Below are 16308 nucleotides of genomic sequence, written 5' to 3' on the forward strand. Positions count from 1 at the left end.
AATAACTGTGTATTGGTATCTCCTTGTTTTAATTCATATTTCCTTAGTGATGTGGAACATTTTTGCACACAGTTATTCACCACTTATGCTGCTTTGGTGAGGGGAATGTGAAGGTCTTTGATCCCTCCTGCTTTTGTTCCAACACTGAAGACGGAACTCAGGGCCTTGTACATGCTAGGCAAGCGCTCTACCACCAACCTTCATCCCCAGCCTTTTGGTCCTTTAAAAATATTGGGTCATTTGCTTATCTCATTTAACTTCTGCAATAGCCTTTTGAAGTTGCCCTAAGAACTATTGTTCTAATTGAACCCCCCCACACACACACACACACCCCGTGGGAAGGACACAGTAGTTCTCAGGTTAAGTGGCTTGCCCACTTCCCATACCTAGGTGGCCAGCCTCCTGCTTCCTGGCTCTGGGCTCTTTCAATTCATTACCAGGTGGTCTGTGCTCCTCCTACTCCCACCTAGTTTTGTTGAATGCAGTTGAGGACAAGATAGCAGTTTTCCGATTAATGCCAGGCAGACTTCCTGGAATTGGGTGTGGGGAGCTGGGGGACACCTCAGAATAGCCCAGGGGCCCTACACAGTGCTCCACCCACAGGAAATCCCCTGGTTGGTGGCCCCTCTGACTGAGGGCTCTGAACAGCTGCCCTGCGGTGCGGCAGAACAGGACCAGCTCAGGACTTTCCTGGATGCTCCTCTGGGGCCGGCTCTGTATGTGCTGGATATGAGGCAGTGGGTGGACGTGGGGACCCCATTCTGCTAACTGCTATGGCTTTTGCTTCTGGGGAATTCCACTTTTGCCCCATAACCCCATACAGCCATTGAAAGATGCTTTCTTTCTTTAAAATTAGTAATTGACACCTGTCACTTAGAGTAACTGAGACTTCTGTTTCCCTCATGACTTCAGTTCCTCCCTGTCCTTCCCCTTTAGCCCCCACGAGCCATAATCAAGAGCTGCCAATAAAGACTGTTAGTTCCGATTTCTGAATGAGCATGGAGTATTTAAAGGTTTTTCTTTATTATGGTTTCATTAATTGTTCAGTATGCGAACAATACAAAAATAATTCTCCCTGTAACACTTGAACCTTGCAGATAAAGTCTACAGAAGGAGAGAACCTATCTATCTCCTGGCACCTCGTCCTGCCTCTAACATTAGTGGGCTGGGCAAGAGGACTGGGGCAGGCTTCCTGCTCTGTCACCCCTTTTCACACCCCTGTATCCCTTGATAGATGGTTGAGGGTAGATGCAAAGGCAGCAGCTGCCAGGAGAAAAGATCTAGAAAAGAGTCCCATGTGGGTCTGAAATGGGCTCAGGAAGAGAATTCTGGGGTCGTAAGTATGCTCTACAAGGGGAGCTCCTTTAAATGGTAGTATCTTTGGTTAAGAAAAGGGTCCAGAGGGGGTGCCAAGGGAAAGACACCCTCACCTAGGTTCAAGGGCAATGGTGCTGGAACCCCTCCCCCACTTAGGACAAATTAGTTAGCATATTTCCCTTGAACTTACTGACATGGAATATATGTTCCCGTAGAGATTAAAAGGTGTTGTTTTGAAGGTTATTTCCCCTCCCCCACGAATAACATCATGCTATGTGCATTGTTCTGCAACTTGCTTTTGTTCACTTGCTCTGAAGCGGGGATTTTTCCACACACCTCTACGTTTTTTCACTGCCGCTTATTGTCCTGCGGGTATGGTTATGCTATAGCTTAGTGAAAGATAAGCAGTATTGGCTTACGACAGGTTTTGCACAATAACATAGTACATACATTCCTGAAAACCATTGCATTCTATAAAATTGCACACTAAAAATAACAGGCTAAAAATAATAGGGTTGGGAAGGCCTGTAAAACCCATGCAACTTGGTAATAGAGCGCTGACCAAAACAGTAATTGACGCCTCTAGAGGAAACCTGGACGGCCCAGGCAAGCAGCTCTAGATTGGGAGGTTGCCTCCAGGGACACTGAATGCCACACAACACTACAGTGTGGTGCTGGGGCTGCAGGTGCCCAGAAAGTGCAGGTGGCCTGAACTCTCAGCCAGGTGGGCACAGGAGGAAGTGCAAACTGCTTCCTGGGATGCACCTCTCTGGGGAGTGGACCCCAGGTGCAGGCCTGCATTTGACGTTTTCTTAAAATAGAGCTAAAGGGCTGTTCCTGAGCAGAAGCTAAGTTGAGGGCTTTTCCTTTCCTGCTAAAGGTGACAGTTCTCCTGCTGATCCAGCCTCTTTGAGAGGACAATTTCATGTGCCCCAATCCAGCTACTTCATAATCACATCATCTTCCCATCCAGTTCTGAGGGTGAGCTCTTGGGATTATAGAGACATATATGGTAGAAGATGGCATAAAGGTGACTAGATCATGGCCCATGCTCAGTAATGACTTGCAAAGGATAGGAGGGAAGGAAAGACGGAAGGGAAAGAGAGAAGAAAGGAAGGAGAGGCGAAGGATGGGAGGAAAGAAGGAAAGAGGGAATGAAGGACCAAGAATAACATAAGGAAATAGTTAACACCTTTCATTAAGAATGCCCACCTAAACCGGGGAAGGTGGCGCACGCCTGTAATCCCAGCAGCTTGGGAGGCTGAGGCAGGAGGATAGTGAGTTAAAAGCCAGTCTCAGCAATTTAGCAAGGTCCTAAGCAACTTAGCAAGACTGTCTCAAAATAAAACATAAAAAGGGCTGGGGATGTGGCTCAGCGGCTAAGTGGATTCAATCTCTGTAGGAATGCCTACTTAACATCACCAAGTTCAGTACTTCTAAATGAAAGTTCATGATGGACCTCTGAAGGAGTTGATGAAATTCTTGTAAGTTTATGGGAAAATAAAGACTATGCATGAAACAGACACTTCTCAAAAAAGAAGTATGAATGGCCAATAATTATATGAAAAATGTTCAACATTTCTAGTCATTAGGGAAATGCAAATTAAAACCACCTTGAGATTCCATCTTATCCCAATCAGAATGGCAATCATCAAGAATACAAAAAACAATAAATGTTGGTGACTCTGTCGTGGGAAAGAAACATTTACAGTGTTGGTGGAAATGTAAATTAGTACAGCTATGATGGCAAGCAGTATGGAGGTTCCTCAAATAAATAAAAATAGAACTGCCATATGATCCAGCTATACCACTGCCTGGTATATACCGGAGAGAGTTGAGTCAGCATACCATAGCGATACATGCAAACTCATGCTTATATCAGCATAATTCACAATAGTCAAGTTATGGAATTGACCTAGCTGTCTGTCAACAGATGAATGGATAAAGAAAATGTGGTATACATACACAATAGAGTATTATTCAGCCATAAATAAGTACAAAATAGTGTCATTTGCAGGAAAATGGATGTGGAGATCATCACGTTAAGTGAAATAAGCCAGCTTCTGAAAGACAGGTATTGCATATTTTCTCTTATATGTGACTCTGGACAATGTATGGCATAAATGGAGCAGGGAGACTACTAGTGAAGAGGTATGGGATCAGGGGAGGGGAGGACAAAGGTGGATAACAGGGAGGAGAAAATGATCAAAAATGTTATATGCATGTATGAATACTAAAGCCACTGAAACCACTAAACTGTGAATTGATATGCACTAATAAAAATTTAAAGACTACGCATGGAATAGAAAATATCCCCGAAGAATCATCTTATTCTGAAATTGACTTATTTTATAACATTGAAATGCCCTTTTCTATGAATAGGATACGAATATTGATATCAAGTGTATTTATATCTCCGTAGCCATACACATATCCTTCTGTAATAAAATACAAAGTTGTCAACCTTTTTTTGGTCCCTAGATTTTTGCTGATCTATCAAATGCAAAATTCTAGTAACCACTGTGTTTCAGGTCATCTCTGATCTTCCAGTAAAATGATTCCTAAACCATGCAGGAAAATGACATCTGGCCTATTCCTCAGATCCGAGGTTCTCCCCAGGGTGCCAAAGGGAAATCTTGTCTTTATACCTTCTGTCCTTGTAAAGTTCATATAAGGTGTCCCCCGTAAGTGCAGTTCTCTCTGCTGTAAGAAGAAACAGTATTATAAATCTTGTTTGAGTGTCATGATGTGGAAATTCCCTTCAAGTATAACTTCTCATTTCTCACAACATATTTGGGGGAAATTGGGGGATGGAGACCCAGAGGGTGGGGTAGACCCCAGAATTCACCACCAATGACTTTAATCCCCCAGGGCACAGCTCTCTGAGGCTCTCTTCTGATCTCCCTGGGTGGACATTTTGGTCACTTTATCCCGCGTGAAGGTGAGGCTAGGAAGGAAGAGGTGGGATCAGAGGCTCAGGAAAAAAGTGCCTCTGAACATGAACATGGTCCCTATGAACTGAGGGCACACACCCAGATTTGTCTCTTTTTAAGAGGAACTGAAGCCAGGCCAGGGGTTCCCCCACAGTGATCTGGATCCCAGGGTACCGCCCACAACAATCTGGGCTGACGCCACCACTCTGCCATCACCTGTGGGACTGGGCCACCCTTGCTTATCACATATGCAGAGGGTCTCCTGGGCTAGTGCTGACAGCCATGAGACTGCCCTCTCAGGGTGTTGGTGCCTTCACCTGTGGATGGAGACAGCTGACCACATGAACTCTAACCCTGTTCCAGCTGCCTTATTCTATGGCCCTATCATTAAACCAAACCTAACTAAAGACCATCATTCAGAAATGGGCTTTGAAAACACGACTTAAAAAAAATTAAAACACATAGAACTATAAAAGCAAAGTGTAGGACAACAGCACCTGACTATTTGATATAAAAGCATAGACAAAAAAATATTTATATATGTTAGAATACATATGTAGAGAATATCTTTCAAATGATATGTGAGAAACCGATTGATCCTGGTAATAAGGTGGCAGGGGAGGAGGCAGGGGTGGGAGGGAGGTTTTTCACTGTTTAACCTTTTGTGACATAAATTTATTTGTTATTATATACATTTGGTGCTTGGAATGGAACTTAGAGCCTTGGGCATGCTAGGCTAATACCCTACCACTGAGCTACATCCCCGGCCTCACATGACATGAATTTTGAACCAATAAAATTTTAAAAATTAACTTTCAAAATATTCCTGTTCTACCTATTTACTATTTATTAGTCTTTGGGCAAGAGACTGAACTTCTAGTTCGAGTTGTTTATCGAGAAGGTGATGGTCATTGCTCCACAATGTTTTTTTTTTTTTAGCTTTTTTTTAGTTGTAGATGGCCATAATACCTTTATTTTATTTTATTTGTGGTGTTGAGGATTGAACCCAGCACCTTACAAGTGAGGGGCAAGCGCTCTACCTCTGAGCTACAACCCTAGCCCTCCACAATGTTATACATGGAAGCAAAGTGAAGAAATAATCTATAATGCCTTCACATAACAAAGATTCATTAAGTGCTTTAATCCCAGCGACTGAGGAAGGCTGAGGCAGGAGGATCGCAAGTTCAAAGCCAGACTCAGCAACTTAGCGAGACCCTAAGCAACTTAATGAGACCCTGCTTCAAAATAAAGCATAAAAAGGTCTGGGGATAGGGTTCAGTGGTAGAGTGCCTCTGGGTTCAACCTGTGGTACCAAAAAAAAAAAAGAATTCACTAAGTAGTAGCCAATTACTCCTAAGACCAAAGATTCTAGCTGCTCATCCTGAAGAAGCTCACAAACAAACTGGGAAGACAATATTGGCCAGGAGCCTTCGTTCAGGGCATGAGAGTGTGCCCAGGGCTGTCCTCCTTCTCATCACAGTTCTTGTAACAGCCCAGGGCAAGGCAAGGGAGGACATGCCATGCCACCCTGTTTTACAAACAGGGAACCTGAGGCTGACTTTCTGAAGGTCACAACTATGATGGCAGAGCAGGTCTAGAATTCAACCTCATAGCTTTCTGACTTGACTTCCTTGTGTTCGTGCTTCCCTGGAGTTGAAGGCTATTAGGTACTGGCCTGAGGGGTCAGGTCAGGGGAGGACCTGAGATGTTCTGCGCCTCCTGCCCAGTATCTCCCAGAAGCAGTTCCTTGCTGGTGGGTGTGTGATCGATGGCTAGAAGATAGCGTAGCCCAGAAGGGGGCAGGAAAACAATTCAGCTGGCTTCACTACTTGAGCATGGGGATCTGTGTACTTCTGCAGTTTGCATTTCTTTCTTAATGCCTTCTGCTTCCTATTTCCACTCTGGGTGGAACCATCTCTGATCTCTGAGCATTACAATGGTGGTTTTCTAAGCCTTAAGAGTGTTGGATTCATCAGGGTAGTTTGCATCCTTGGATACTAGGCTGCATGGCTGTGAAAGGTCACCCAACTGCTCCATGCCCAACATCACAGAGGAGGACAAGGAGGGTAACAGAAGCGAGAGTGACACTCTCAAGTAACACTCCTTCTTGAAATGCTAGACTTGAACACAGATCTATTCTAGAAAAAGTGGCAACTGAGGTTCTCAAGAATTTTTGGCTTCAGAATATAGCAATAGAAGGTTTTCTGTGGATTCATCAGTGTCTCTGCATATGCAGAGGGGTCTGGGATACACAAGTGTGCTGGTAATAACTTGCCAAGCAGGTGTTAAGTTCAAGTGGTTCCAACCTCAGTAAGATTCAGAGAGGTAAATGTCATGGTCTCCATTGTCTAGCTGAGAGAACTGGGGTTCAGAGAGCTTAAGAAAACTGCCCAGTATTTCGTAGCTAGTAGGAAAGAAAACCAGGATTTGAACCCACATCCAGCTGTATTGAAACATCACACCGTCTCTATACCATAAAGTTGGGAGTTAGAACCGAGGGTGAAGTTGTCCATGAATGAAACCACAGCGTGGCTAGGCAAGTGGAACTGCTACCTTCTTTGGGTCTGACCAAGACATCACGAGTTGGTCTCTGAAAACCTGGGGACTGCCAGCAAAATTCCCCTAGAGGGTAGATGTTCAGGCTTCCTGGCCTGGTGCAGGGTGAAACCCAGAGTTGGTTCTCTGAGCTGGATGTGAGCCAGCTTGATCTGTGATACTCTGGGGACCTCCATTTAGTTGTCACAGGCAGCCCCTTCCACAGCCTGCAGTTGCTCCTGTGCTAGGAGTTCCGCCATCCAGGCCACAGAAGACCGGCCCTGGAATTGGTGCCGGAGCCAGAGGTCTGACTCCTTGGCAAAGACTCTGTCCCATAGAGAGGGGTCTTCCTTATGAGATGGTGACTCGGTGACCCCCGTTGGATCCTTTCTCATGGAAAGTGTGAGTACATGATGTGCACTTGGAAGTGACCTTGCAGCTGTGTCCTGAGAGAGGATGAGCCATCTGGAGATGGGTTTTCAGGAGGGCCCATGTGGAAGGGACTGTGTTCAGAAGAACCCCTAGGCCGGGCTGATAGAGTTTCTGCAGGGAGTTTTAGCGTCCTCATAAATCCTCACCTAAACCAAGGTCCTCGAATTCTCTGGCTGTGAAGGAGCAGGTTTTGCTTCCACGATCTAGTCACACCAGTTGTAATCCCCTATCTCCTACAGCTGCAGGGAGTCTCAGGGTTGTGAGGGGCAGTGAGGAATGCTCACACATTCCTGGTGGTCTTGCCACACCTCTGCCTTATGCTTCTTGTGTCTAGCTACGATCAAGTAAGAGGGACCAAGGAACTGGGGATGTATCTAAGGAGGTAATCACAATGATTGGCCATGGAATTGAAAATGGATAAGGAGGGTGGAGGGGTGAAGTACAAAATGAGTGAGGAAGGGAGAGGTGGGAAGAGATGGTGGAGCCGAGGGTTATTGGAATTGAAGTCCCAGAGGAGGAGTGGAGAGAGAAGAATTTAAGAGAGGGTGCAGGAAATTGAGATTAGGGTGGGAGTGGATGTTTTGGTATTAACAAGGTCTAGCCAGGCACAAGCCAGTAATCCCAGCGACTCAGGAGGCTGAGACAGGAGGATCACAAGGTCAGGGCCAGCCTAAGCAACTTAGCAAGACCTTGTCTCAAAATGAAAAAATAAAAAGGTCTGGGGATGTAGCTCTGTGGTAAAGCACCCTGGGTTCAAATGTCTAGGGTACACCCTTGGGAGCCGGTGGCTGGGATAGGACAAGGGCAGGTTTTCATGGGAAAAGAGGTATTTAAGGAACTGTCTTTACTACATTTTAAGACCTCTGAGCCTTCAGATGAGGGACTAAGAGCTGAAGGAGAGTGTGAGTGGTTGGGGAGCTGAGACATGGAGAAATGAAGGCGCAGGAACCAGTGGGATAAGTAGGCATGTGGGCAGGTGTGGGCACGTGTGGCAAGGACACCAGCCCTTCTCAGATGTGAAGATGGACCAGTATAAAAGGCCTGCCCCTGCTGGGAGTCTGTCTCCAGATGACAAGACGGCAGCCTCTCAATAATTCATACCGATAGGTCATCCATTGCAGACTGACAGACCTCTCTTGAAGGCCTTTCTTTCTTTTTTCTTTCAAATATTTAGTTGTAGGTGGACACAATATCTTTATTTTTTATTGTTATGTGGTGCTGAGGACCGAACCCAGGGCCTCACGTGTGCCAGACAAGTGCTCTGCCACTGAGCCCCAGCCCCAGCCCTTGAAGGCCTTTCTTGACTTCTGTAGTTGGGGAGAAGAATTGAAGATGTTCCATAAAAACCATTGTCACTCCTGCCCTGCTGTCAACTGCATCTGAACTTAGTCTGCCCCAGACACATCAAAACATCTCCAATGCTAATATGGAGCTTCGACCTTCGATAAACATGAGTAAGACAAGAGTCTTGACTAAAGAAATCTGCTCTTGATGCTAAGGCCTACTCCAGGTCTATTCTAGATCTGTGTCCATGCCTATGAAATTAAGAAGTGTGACCGTGATTGGTGAATTACATTCCAGCTTTCAATCTTTGATTCCAACCATGAGGCTGGGCCCCTGGGTAGTCGGCACGTTTGCTGAGGCCATGTTCCTGTCTCCTAGGCGGTGAGGATAGAAAAGACAACATGCCCCTCTTTCCTGCATGTTATCTTAGCTTTCTCTTCCCCTAGTAGCATGTTGTTTGTATCCTCTTGCTGCACCACCAAGTGGTTCTGCCACTTTTTACCTGGTGATCAGAGGCAAGTCAACTTGTTCTAGCTTCTGGGAGCCTGGGGTGACAGTGTGCATTCAATAGCAATCCTGTGTACAAACCCACTACAATATAGCTTCTGAAATTATGAAAGGAAGAGGTGTTTAGAGGGTAGGAGTCTAGGAATTATGTGTTTGATTTCTGTAGTGTTTGGTTTTTTTGCTATTAGCAGGTATAGGAGGTCTATTTACGAGGGTTCAACTTGATTTTTTGAACTTGCAATGGTAGGAAAGCAATATACACTTAGTAGAAAGCTTACTTTGAATTTTGATCTTTTCCTGGTCTCCGGACATAGAATAATCTTTCTGTTTTTCATTTATTTATTTGTATTTATTTACTTATTTTTGACATGTCCAGGATAGAACCCAGGGCCTCGTGTATGCTAAATGAGCCCTCAACCACTGAGCCTCGTCCCCAGCCCTGTTTTTCACTTTTAGAACAACATTCAATTCATGTCATTTCATGAGCTATTGAATACTTTATTATAAAAGCATACTTTAGGTTAGATGTTTTGCCCAACTGTGGGTTAACAGAAGTGTTCTGAGCTTGTTTAAGGTAGATGCGGCTAAGCTCAGATATTTGCTAGACTAGGTGTGTTCAACACATTTTCAACTTGTTTTCTACTTCTGATGGTTCAACAGGACGTCATCATTGTAAGTTGAGGAACCCTGCATATTGCTTTTGTACTAAAAATTGTTTTTCTTTTGTGGTTCTGGAAATTGAACCCTGTGCCTCACATATGCCAGGCAAGTGCTCTATCACTGAGCTACATCTCCAGCACCACCCCCACCAATGTTTATTTTTAAAAGTTAAGTTTTTGTGCTTTTGACTTGAATGGTACCCTGTCAGTTGTGAGTCCATAATACACACTCAGAAGTTTTGGCCATTATATATGTCTTAGACGGATTTGTTAAATGTTAGAATTGGTTCTTATTTAATAAGTGGAGTCAAGATATAAAAAGGAGTGAGGTTTGATAAGAAAGCTGGGATATTGGCTCTGCTTGAAGGGTGTGTCTCTCCACTGCCCCTGGCTCTGACTTCTGTGTGGGTGGGAGGGGACCAGAGAAGCAGAGTCCTTGGGGCTGTGCAGAGGGTGCCGGTTGAACACAACGGTCAGCGAGGTTGAGGGTTTGGGCTGGGAAGGGTGCGGCAGGCCTGGGAAGGCCTCAAGCCCGGCTCTGCTGAGCTGAACTCAGGGCTTGCTAGTGAAGAGAGCGGGGGAAGTGGGTGGTTTTGAGTTTTACTTTCAGTTTTCATTCAAAGTCATTTCAGGATGAAACCCATGTAACGGTCAGATCTCTCAGCCAGATTTCTCAGCAAACCTGTGCTCTGCCCCACCCCAGTCCTCTGAGATGGGCTTGAGGGTGGCCTGGGGCAGGTGAGCAGCAGAAATGAGGGTTCTGCAGCACAATGGGTTGGACTCTGCATGTAGAAAATGTCACAGCTTTGCCTGAGGATTGACACTGCCACAAAGTCCAAGTGAGATCCACTCTTTACTCCATAATTGTGAGTCTCCAAAGGGTCTCCAAAGCATTCCTGAAGCCCCAAACATTGTTAGAGCACCACTGTGTACCAAGCTGCCACTGTGCCTTCAAAGATAATTAAGACACAGCCTTGCCCTCAAGGAGCTCAGAGAGGAGAGGGCGAGGTGGTGGTGGGCGGTTCAACAGGATGACAATGGCCATGCATGGTGGCCCTCTCTGTGCCAGGTGCTTTACTCATGTTGTTATGGACTTTGCCATGACCCAAGGGCAGTGTTTCCAAAAGACTGACCTCTGACCCATCTATCAGCATCCCCCGAGGTGATTGCCAAAATGCAGACTCCTACATCATGTCTTACCCTTTGGGTCAGTTTCTAGGCACTGTGCTAGGAACTTGTGCTTTCTGTTTTTGTTGGTTTCTTGTTATTTTTTGTTGTGTTACTGGGGATTGAACCCAGGGGTGCTTTACCACTGAGTTACTACTTAGTTCCCCCCTTTTTTATTTATTTATAACACCCCGAATAACTCCTGTACTTCAAAGACCAAGACTTTCTGCCTTTGGGGGCAGATATCTTACCTTGGTAAGTTCCACCAATGAGAAACTTGAACCTAAATTGCTCAGGACTGGCCAAAAAACAAGGTGGAGAGACTTGATTCAAATCCAGAGCTAGGGTGACCTGCGTCTTGCTCTGCCTGGGAAAATCCTGGTGTATGCCTGTTGTCCCGCATAATTAATAGCAGCCCTTTCACTCTGTAAGGCATCCTGGATTGGATAATAAATTATATGGCTACACCATTCAGAGCCCCTAGCTGTTCCTCTGCACCACTCTTAGCCCCTTCAAAAGGTCAACTGATGTGCCGATGGGAACACATGGGGGATGGAAGCCACAACCTGGCTGGGGACAGAGTGTGAGTGGAGTCGGGAACAGATCAGGGAAGACATTCCGGTAAGGCATTTACCCACATCCCCTTTCTGCCTTTAGGACAGCATCGAGAGCAATAAGTACTTTCGAGAAGGAAATTGAAGAATAAGTGATTTCCATCTACCCAGCAGCACCTAACAGTTAACGCGATGCTCACCAAGGCTCACACACCATTCGAACCACTTTGCATATTTCCTGTGGATGAGCACAGGCCCTGTGCAGAAGCTGGAAGGTTGGGGCTGAACAGCAAGAACTTTCTTCCCTAGGAAACTTGGGATCACAATGCACAATGGACCAAAGGCCCAGGAGTCCAGACATTCAGCCCGGTCACAAAGCAGTCTCTGGTGAGGGCTTTGTAAACTGTGAGCCTTCTGAATGATGTGGACAAAGTTGACACCATGATCCTGAGTCTAATAGTCAGTGAAAAGGAGCTCAGTTATTTCCTTCTCCAGAGAATTTAAGAACAGAGTTGCCTGCACATCTTGACTAGTTTAGATATAGCCTCTCCCGGAAACAGGAGGATGGAGGAGATGAACTCTGAGGTCCCCCTGAGCCTAAGGAGTCTGTGATCATTACGACCATGTGTCGGGACCCGGAGACATTCCCGTTTCCTCTCTTTCACCTGGGGATCCAGGCTGTGGGGCCCCCTTTGCCTGTGTATTTAGTAGGTCATGACCTTTCCCCTGGCCTCCCCTCCTCCTCTCTCGACTCCACTCCCACCCAGCAGCAGGCCCCTGTGTTCTTTCTTTGCCTGGACCAACCCTGAGGAGAACCTGGGTGTGGATGCAGGACACAGGCGCCCTTCCTTCTGCCTACTTCATCTCCAGCCCACCTCTGGGCTTTCCAGGCCCAGTCTGGATCTTTTGCTGGAACTGAACCCATCCAGGGTGCTATGGTTTGAATGCAGAAGCTCACATGTGAGACAAAGCAAGAAGGGTTAGAGGACAAATTATTGGGTTATGAGAACCTTAACCCAATCATTGCATTAATCCCCCGATGGGATTACCTGAGTGGTAACTGAAGGTGGGTAGGGTATGGCTGGAGGAGGTGGGTCACTGGGGGTGTGCCTTTGGGGTATAGATTTTGTATCTGGCAAGTGAAACCTCTTGGTGCTTTCTGATCATCATGTGAGCTGCTTCCCTCTGCCACAGTCTTCCGCTATGATGTTCAGCCTCACCTCGAAACTCAGGAATGGAACCTACTTTCTATGGACTGAGATCTCTGAAACTGTGAGCCTCCAAATAAACTTTTCTTTCTCTAAAATTGTTCTGGTCAGGTGTTTTAGTCACAGCAGCGAAAAAATTAACTAAAACATAGGGATACAGAGCAGAATGCCCTTTTTCTAAAACAGACTAAGACCCTGTGCTGACATTCCCTGCACATCGGCATCTCGGGTCAGTGGGGCCCATGGCCACAGCAGCTGAGGGTGTCATCAGACATGCCCAAACTGGCCAGATGTGCTGCCCCAGTCCAATACAGATCTCCTCCGAGGGTGCTTTTGAACCCAGAGGACTGGTAAAGGGAGTCCGTTGAAGACAGTAGCCCTATACACACGCTTATTTAGATCACCCTGAATCGGGCAGCTGGAAGAAGGCATTGGCCAAAGGCCCAGCAGACAGAGGTTCCTAGGAGCCAGTTGCTTGGCTGGAGCAAAGCTGACCATTCAATAGATGGAAAGAAAAGGCGAGAAAGGGAAGAGGGGAGAGGATAGGGAAAGAACTAAGGGAGACGGGCAAACAGGAGGGAGGCCCTGGCTCACTGGGGGGAGATGAGGGAAGAGGCAGGAGGATGGGGCCCGGGGAGCGTGTGGCTACCAGACCTCTCCCATCAACTTGGGGAAGCAGAGAGACTTGGGGATAAGGATTTCATCTTGAGCCTGATGAAAAAGGGTTGGGGAGGAAGAAACTGAGCTGTGCTTGGGCATTCTTTTCTTTTTTTCTTTCCAGTGCTGGGGATGGAACCCAGGGCCTCACAGGTGGTAGGCAAGCACTCTCCACTGAGTCACACCCCACCCCCTGCCAGCCCAGCTGTGCTCTTCTTGACTCTTAGAGTAGAACCTCACCTTCTCCCAAACTCAGCCCCTTGGAAGAGTCTAGAGATATCCTTGCCAACCATTTAGTTGGGCGAAGAGGAAAAAGTGTTAGAACAACGTGGCTCCGCTTCTGGGTCAGCTTACATTTTTTTTTTTTATGCAACCCTTTTCTGTTTTCTGCAGTTTTGGGGTTGAAACCCAGGCCCTGGTGCACATGTTCAGCAAGTGCTATACAACTGAGCAACATCCCGGCCCCTTACCCACAGCTTTCTATGCCAAGCCCTGCACCAGGCTCTAGGCATAACCTGGTTGGATGAGATGTAGGGCCTGGTAACCCGTGTGTGTGCTCAGTAGGCCTGTGTGGGGGCAGGGGAGTGAAGGGCAGGGGGTACTGAGATTCCTTCCAGAAGGAGAGGAAAATACTCCTGGAGGAGTCATATAGGGTGGTCCCTGAAACCATTCTGGACCAAAGCTTCCATCTTAGGGGCTAGCAGAGCACTCAGAGAGGGCAGTACTTGAACTTATCCTAGGAACAGGGGAAGAGAGGAGACACTGGATCTGCAGGTCAGAACCAGAAACTCAAGCAGGAGTCCCAAGAGGCCCCTCCGTCCATCCTCTGTCTTCTAACCGAGGCAGTTGTCTGCCACTCGTCTGTAGACATCCCATCTTCTCTCACTATCACTCAGCTCACTACCCACCTGAACCCCTTGATACATTGTTGGAGGACTCTGAATGTTATTTCCCAAAATAAATTCCCCAGAATGATAAGTTTCTGGTATTGTTAATAGGCATTCCTTAGAATGGAGAAAAAGAGAATTCCTAGGACAAATAACATGGGACTAAACTAATAATTTCCCCATTTTTTTGAGGGCAGTTTTACTATTTTAGGTATTTTGTTTGTTTTCTTTGGGTTTTCCCTGCAGGACTTCTCAGAGCCTTTAATATGTAAATTTCCAAGCCCTGAACAGGATGAAGGAACTCTGAAGCTTGCCTATTCTGGTCCCTCATTATTTTTTTCCCATCAAGCTTTTTGAGCTGCAGTACCTCCCCTGACTTACTTTGGGGCATTTTGCTTCTATGTTGAATTGAAGGGGTTGGTGGGGGGAGGCCATAGATGTGAGCACTGATCTTTTAGGCTCCTCCTGGGAGGTCTGTGTCTCTAGTCTGCCATCCCACCTGCTCCCAAAAGCTCTTTGAAAACCCTTCAACTGGATTAAGGATTTGATTAACTTGCTTTTGTTCTCTGAGATCTGACCTTGGGTGAACTGCTCCATTTCTTTATGGCCCTTCCATTTTCTCCTGTTGAATTGGGATAATGGGACCCAATTCATCCCTGTCTTCAGGGGCTACCCATCCTCAAGGCATTTCTGTCCTGTGTCCTTAGCACCCACTTCCTGGGATTGCTCTGTATTATTTCCTCCGTGGCTCCCAGGCCCCTGCTAGTTAGAAAGCACCCTGCAGGCAGTGGTCCTCTTAGATGGTGGCTCTAGGTGCCCCCAACAAGGTGGCAAGATGGAAACATCATGGAACCTCAAGTCCGGGGACTGGATTTGTTTTCTATTCTGTCACTTACTGGTTGCATGACCAGTCATCTAAGCTCCTACGGGCTCATTTCCTTTATCTTTAAAACAAAGGGGTTAACTGAGCTGAGGGAAAGTGATTTATAAACGGAGTTTCCGTAGACCCCGAGGTATTTGTACTGATTCTGTCTCCAGCACATGCTGACGTGCGGTGGGGCTGAGCAGCACAGAGGCTGAGCACCCCTCTGGTCTCCCACTGAGTGGGTTCAGATGCAGAGGCAAGGGTGATGATCCTGGAAATCTGTCCTATGAAGTTGGCCAAAACCCCTCTGCATCCTGAAGAGGGACATGGTATGTTTAAAATGTGGGAATAATGAGTGACGTTCGTGAGTTCTGGTCCCCAAGCCATCTCTTCCTTTGAGGGGCAGCCATATCCACAACAGAGAGCACGGCATGTTGGACATGTGCTTTTTATCCTGAAAGGAGAACTTAGAAAAATGCATTCCTGAACTCAGGTCACCTGGAAGTCCGGGATGCTGGGGGGAGGGGAGGGCCAAGGCCGAGGGGAAGGCAGGGGGATGAAGGGGGGTGCAGAGAGCCCAATGGCACAGCAGACAGACCCCCGCCACAGACGTCAGACTGAAACAAGGGAATGTTGTGAGGCTGCATGCCCGGCATGCCTCCATGCCGGCCCCCTTAAGGACCACCCTGGGAAGTCCTCTAAAACCCCATCCATCATGGACAATAGTCTGCTTTCTTCCCCCTCCTGGTTCAACATCCATAGCACAAAAATGTGCTTCACTAATGGAAACCTTGTGCTGGGTTCTCAGAGGATCGTGGCAGCAAGTGGTGGAAGAGGAAGCGGGTGTGTGTGGAGCAATGCACACACACACACACACACGCACACACGCACACACACACATGCACGCACACACAGGAACAGCTCCCAAGTCCATGCACACACATCCTCGCACGTAAGCAGATGCACTCAGAGCACGTCAGGAAGTGCCGCTGACGTCTGGTCCTGTGATGGCAAGGACTCACCAAGAAGGGGCTGGCACTTCCCTCTCGAGGGATGAGGAGTCTGCTCATATGTCTGGCTGGGGTCGTCAGTGCACCTATCATACTGTGTTGGGGGTGGCAGGGAGAAAAAAAATGACAAAATTTCAGTTCCCCTCAGTAACTCTGGGTTTGTGCAACCAACCCAGTCTCACTGTGCTGCCGCCCTGGGTCCCCAGGGGGGCCTGAATGTGGATCCGGCAGCACCTAGACCAGAGCAGTTCCTTCTTCCTGCAGTGATGGACAGCCTGCCTATCAGGGGCTCC

General features: G+C 47.0%; 1 long non-coding RNA gene across 5 annotated transcripts in view; it reads left to right on the top strand.

Moving 5' to 3' along the window:
• The window catches only part of LOC124080086 (uncharacterized), a 37671-nt gene extending 24977 nt beyond the window's left edge, over positions 1–12694 (top strand). For 4 of the 5 annotated variants that reach the window (XR_009225076.1, XR_009225075.1, XR_009225074.1 and 1 more), the window contains one exon: positions 11492–12694. This is a non-coding gene — a long non-coding RNA (uncharacterized LOC124080086). Of the gene's footprint in view, positions 986–11491 lie in introns of those variants that run through there. The other variant, XR_009225073.1, reaches the window with a different exon arrangement.
• Positions 12695–16308: the final 3614 nt, after the last annotated feature.

The sequence above is a fragment of the Marmota monax genome, unplaced genomic scaffold, assembly GCF_021218885.2.
Source record: "Marmota monax isolate L192 unplaced genomic scaffold, Marmota_monax_Labrador192_F-V1.1 WCK01_AAM20220418_F8-fsc01269, whole genome shotgun sequence".
Lineage (NCBI taxonomy): Eukaryota > Metazoa > Chordata > Mammalia > Rodentia > Sciuridae > Marmota > Marmota monax.